This window comes from Nannospalax galili, unplaced genomic scaffold (assembly GCF_000622305.1).
Source record: "Nannospalax galili isolate Female #2095 unplaced genomic scaffold, S.galili_v1.0 scaffold591, whole genome shotgun sequence".
Lineage (NCBI taxonomy): Eukaryota > Metazoa > Chordata > Mammalia > Rodentia > Spalacidae > Nannospalax > Nannospalax galili.
In genome coordinates, this window is record NW_008330926.1 from 146,852 (window position 1) to 153,116 (window position 6,265).

A 6,265-nucleotide genomic window follows, 5' to 3' on the forward strand; every position below is an offset into this window, starting at 1 on the left:
TATACACTGCCTTGCTTGCTAATTGAACTGGACAGCTGAGTGCCTTATGACATCATCAAGCAAGGCTTTAATGGGCAATGCTGCATTGTGCAGGGGCTGTTTCCTGCAGGGAACCCTACCAGCGTGTGCATATTGATTATTTACACATTTAGACCTGAACTGACCTGGTTATGGATTAAGTCAAATCACAAACCCCCATCAGCTCCTCCCAGGGAGTACTGTGGCTGTAGTATGAGTTTCTATCAGAAGTTGTTAAAGGTTTTCTATTGTGTCCTATACAAAGAGGGGCTAGAAAACAGACATAGTTTCCTAGAAAATATGGACACTTTTGGGAAGATCCCAGGGATGGGGAAATAAACTCTTTTCTAACGTTTACTGGGCTGGTGAGATGGCGTAGTGGGAAAAAGTACTTGCTGCACAAGCCTGATGACCTGAGTTCAATTCCTAGAATCCACATGGAAGAGAACCACCATCCAAAAGTTGTCCTCTGACTTCCAAACATGCACCGAGGCAGACATGCACTCATATTCACACACACATACATCATACACATACACACACACAATAATAATAATAGTAATTAATAATAAAAAACAAAAATAAAATTTATTGCCCTGTTATTTGTGACAGGTTAACTTTGATTGATAATGAATGAGAATGTGGCTGAGGCTGCAGCCATATATGTTTAGACAGTCTGAAGTCATAGACCCTCCATCAGGACAGCAGTGGAGGCAGGGCGTCATTGGTCATGGAGGATGGTATATGCAGTCATTGTGAGTGGATTTTTACTGTGTGGAGGAATTAAACTGTTGAGGTATCCTGTGCTGACTTAATAAACATTACTCGGGGAACTTAACAACTGTAGTGACACAGGGGGCTTTTCCCTGGAACCACTGAATCTGAAGGAGGAGGAAACAATTTCTGCTGATCAGTCAGGTTTGGAAATGACTTACTCCACCTGTTCTTATTTCGTTTAGAAAATTGAGAACCAGAAAAGAAAGCATCTCGGCTGAAGTCTGCAGGCTGGGTCAGAAGCACTGGATGCAGAATGCCAGCTTGCTTTCTCCTCAATGACTACACTTTCTGTATTGCTTCTTGTAAAATAGCAGCTCTTTCTGGAGATATAGGTGTAAAATTCATGGAGACAAACAATGACCAACAAGTATGCAATCCTTTAACCAAATATCAAGGCCATCAGAAATCAATTCTGGTCATTATCGGCTTACTCTAATTAGTCTGATGTCTTGGTTCAAAATCCAGTTTCATCACATATAATATGTGGGACTGGATAAGTTGTTTGCCTCTTAATTGCCTTAGCTGTAAAACATGAGGCTGATAAGATCACGTTTGAAAAGTGCTTAGTGCAGCGCCTGCTATATGGCTGTTGTTAACTTTCCAGCATTCGCTGTGTGCTGCACACTGTCCTGTGCGCATTATGGTCACCATCCCTGTGTTCACAAGTCTTCTCAAGTAGGCATTGCTAATCAAGCTTCCTAGATGAAGGAGAACTGACTGTACTCGTACCTTTTATTATGTTGGCTGGTTACAATCAGGCATTTTTGTGCTCTCTGCCCACATGGGTGAATGCAGAAATATGACACCATGAAAATGTCTTCCCAGAGGCAGATTCTTGTAAATCTGATTAATGTTTCTTGATGGTGAGGCCCGTTTGCTGTTTCTCTTTGTGTCCCTTGATGTAGTCTAGACCCTCTCTGTGCCCACTGAACTCAATAAATGTCAGCTTGAATAGACATTACCTTGTCAAGAAATGTAGTTTTGAGAAGAGTATGGTGGCTTAATTTTATAATCCAGTACTTGGGAGGTGGAGGTCAGGAATATCCGGAGTTCGAGACCAGCCTTGGTTACATAGTAAGTTTGAGGCTAGTCTGGGTTATGTGAGACCCTGTCTCAAAAATAAACAAGGAAATGGCACACTAACTTCGAATTTCTTAATTAATTATGAATACCTTATTTTGACATTAAGGTCCTTTCATAGTAAGATATAAACTCATCTTTCTATCTCTTTTACATATAGCAACAGTTTATTGCAAACAGTTTATTGCAAATTATTTAGAATAGTTGAAAATTTGAAAGCAATCTCAATGTCCAGCTGCAGGAGAATGGTTGAACAGCATGGCACTCTCACAGCTGTCACTTAGTGCTTCCTGTGCTAAGTATTGCTTTACGTGCTGATCTTGTAATCAACTCACTTAATCTTTGGAATAACTTTATAAAGTGGATACTATTATCCTCATTTTACAGCTAAGGAAACAGAGTCAGACAATGTTAAGTCATTTTTCCAGGGGTACGTAGCTAGGAGGCAGCAGAGCCAGGATTCAAATTCAGGCAGCCTGACTAGGGAGTCAAGACACACGCCCACTAAACAGAACCTTCTTTCCTACAGCCAAATACCAGAGTGATAACCACTAATGATTTGTCCAAGGACATTTGCCTTGCATCTAATAAGGGCTATCAGTTCCTGCAGGAAATGCTTTTGACATACTCTAAATGAGGGGAAATGCAGGATATCAGTATATACACAGTGTAATCTTAACTATGGAAGTTGAAGGAAAATACACAGGAAATCACTAGAAGAAAAAAGGCCAAAAGGTTAATTCTGCTTGAAATTTATGAACTGATGATTTCCTCTTTTTATGTTTCCTTGACTTTTCCAAGTTTTCTAAAGCAAATGCCACTGGGAAAACTAGATAAAGAAGAAGAAAAAAGACTAACTTCAAAATTAATTTTCTTTTTTTTAAAAAAATATTTTATTATTTTTATTTTATGTGTGTGAGTGTATTGTCTGCATGTGTGTAAGTGCACCTGTGTCATGCAATGCCAACGGAGATCAAAGGTGGCATTGGATGCCCTGGAACAGGAGTTACGGAGGGTTGTCAACTGCCATGTGGGTGCAGCCAGTACTCTTTTTTTTTTTTTTCAGGTGAGGCCACAAAGTTTAATTTGATGTTAGTGGGACTGACACCACGAATCAAAGGAGTCAGACCCCTTGTTCAAGTTTTGGGGGGCTTTTATTCTCATGTGTGGGGAAATGCAAACAAAAGGCAAAACAGCACACGGGTGACAAGTAAAAGGTACGTGTGATAATTAAGCAAGGTGACATATGGCCACAAAGGTTTCAGGAATGTGAAAACTTTGGAAAACAAAGGCCTCCATCCTGGGCAACCACAGGGGGCAGGGTGGGGACACTCCTGCTCACCTCCCCCATACCTGTCTCTTCAACAAGAGTTTTCTCTAGTTTCCTTATTAGTAAAGGAAGTAATTACCATCACATTGCAAAAGCTTTCCAGTTCTGTAATACAGTGAGTATGAGTCAGGAAGAAAGCAAAGTCCCTGTGTCTTTGCCCACAACTCTTATCCTATGCCGGTTGAGGATTTCTCCTGCTACTCTAATGCCCATGTATTTTCTAGACTGTATTTGAGTGCAGATGTATTTCTACAATGTTGGATATAGTTCTGAGGCAGAAAATTTAGCTTGAGGTGGGATGTTGGTAGGACAGAAGTTTGAGCTTCTAGGGGACTGTCCACTGTGACTGAGACTATAAATAAGGTGGGCTGACACAGGACTTGGAGCTATGGATTACTCCCAAGACAAAAGTGACACTACTGCACCAGTAGAGATAGTCTTCTGGGCCAGTCATTGTTGTGGTTCATAGACTTTCCAGCGGGGTAGAGTGGTGGGTTTTCTCCCTTGGCAGCTTACACAGTGTCCTCTGATGCCATGAGAGCTGGCCTTCAGGGAGGAGGCTTCCGGGTCAGCAGTAAGGTCCTACCTTCAAGTTCTTGAAGGCAATCAAGGTCAGTCCACCTTTCATTACAGACAACAACCTGGCCACTGACAGCGCACTCTTAAAAGGGTCATGATGATTAGATTTATGTTATGTATTTTTTGTCATAAAAAGTAAACACGTTTTATAGAAAATTTTTAATTAAAATAACATAAAAATTAATGAAGTCTATTTTAAGATTAGAGCTTAAACATATTCCTCCTTCAAGCTCCATATCTACATGCCAGTGGCCCGTTTCCATTCTGACTTTCTGTCTACTGAGAGCATCTGCTTGTGGTCTTTTGACAGCTTCATAAAAATAAACATGGCTGAGCCTCATTTCTTCTAGTTCTCGCTCTCCAGTTCCGCTCTATACTCTGCAGACCGTACTGGCTGAGTTGGTTCCTTCTGCTCCCTCTGCTGTGTTCCTCTAGTAGTTGTGTTTTTATATAACACTCTGTGCAGTTTGACTTCTTGATATTATTAATTATTAACCTACACACGAGACATCATGAAACTGGTATTTCTCTTTGCTGATGATCATGGAACAGAGTCTTTGGGTAGCTAATACATATCCTTCATCCCCATGAACACTGTAGCAAATGTTTTGTAGCTTAGGACTTCAAAGAAGAGGAATCTCACCAATTTATCACGGGAACCAGCTTTACAACTTGTATGAAGAGTTTGCAGTTGTTTGGGTTTAAAATGGAGACAGCATGAAGCATTTCATGAGAAACCAGTAGCCAGTGCTATTAACAGCTGAGTCATCTCTCTAGGCCCTCGAAGTTAAATTTCAAAACCAAGGATCATGAAGGGAGTAGGTGAGGCCTAGGGTTGCTTTCCTTCCTCACTCTCCATCCATGGATCCCCAGTCTGTGGGCACTGTCTAGCCTGTGCTGGAATCTCGAGTGCTGGGTATGCAGGAGGAGGGCCTGGGCTGGATCGTATCACTCTCCCTCCCATCCTTCTATGAGCATGTGGCCCCCAAAGTCATGGAGCAGAGTTAAAGTGAGGAGAACCTCATGTGGAAACTTTACACTGGCACAGTTGAACTCAATATCTACCTGGGGAGGGTAGACAGACTGGGCAGGGGGCAGCCAAGTGCTGAAGTAGCTTACGGGGCCAGACCCTGTGCCTTCCCCAGCTGGGTACAGGAGAAATGAGAAGATTGTGCTCACGGGGGAGTCTTTGGGATCAAGGCAGAACTCGCGGACAAAGGTCTAAGTGAAGAAAAATCTTCTCAGATACTGCAAATTAGTTTGAGGATCTAGGAACAATCAATCTGGGGATCAAATGGGACCCAAGCATTAGTATCTGAAGACTGATTTCTGTGTGATCCTAGGGAGGCCACACTTCAGTACTATATCCAGAAGCACAGGGTAGGCTGTTGGGGCCCAAAGACAAACTTGGTCAAGAGGAGACCACACACTGGCTCTAGAAGAGGTGTGAAGTAATTGTCTTGTTCGCCAGATAAATTTCTGTTTATAGCCCCAGTGCAGCAGAAAGATTTCAGTGAAATATAGAAATGAATAAATAAAAATAACACGAGACCTTACAAAAGCAAACTTGGGACAAATTACCAACAGGTACAAAATACTGGTCCACTTCCCTCTGAAAATTATTAATTTCAAAGAAGTTTCATTGACTCAAACATTCCCCTACACAAAGATTTGACCACCTATTCAAATTATTTTAACAGTGTTTCTCAGTCAAATAATCTACACGGAACTACTGCTACTTTGGTCCCTGCAGAAGTTCCTAGGGAAGCAGATTTCCTGGACGTTATTAAGAGACTATAAAGTCTCTTAAAGCATCTCTGCCTCCTTGAAGTCCAGTACCTGTATTTCCTGCCATTGCTGGTGAATTTGATTGCCTGGGACTAGTTTATGAGTCCTGCCCCAGGGTGGCAGAGCAGTCATTTCGGCAGTGCAGGTTGTGAGGTATTTTTGGTGGTTTAATGAACTTGTGCTTTGACAGTCAGGGGGCCAGAGGTGGCAGGAAGGGAAGAAGCCTCTGTGACAAGGCCCAGCTCTGTTCTTTCTGGTGGACTTAGGATACTCACTTGATCCCTGAGTCTGTTTCTCATCTGTTTGCAGATGGTAGAGCCATACCTACCCCATAGGTGACTGAGTCTGAACAGGGGCTATCATCCATCTCTCTCTCTCTCTCTCTCTCTCTCTCTCTCTCTCTCTCTTATCTATCTATCATCTATCTATCTATCATCTATCAATCTATCTATCATCTATCTATCTATCAATCATCTATCTATCTATTATCTATCATCTATCTATCACCTATCATCTATCATCTATCTATCAATCTATCATCTATCTATCTATGTCTATCAATCATCTATCTATCTATCTATCTATCTATCTATCTATCTATCTATCTGTCTATCTATTATCTTTCATCTATCTATCATCTATCTTCTATCTATCAATCTATCTATCATCTATCATCATCTATCATGTCTATCA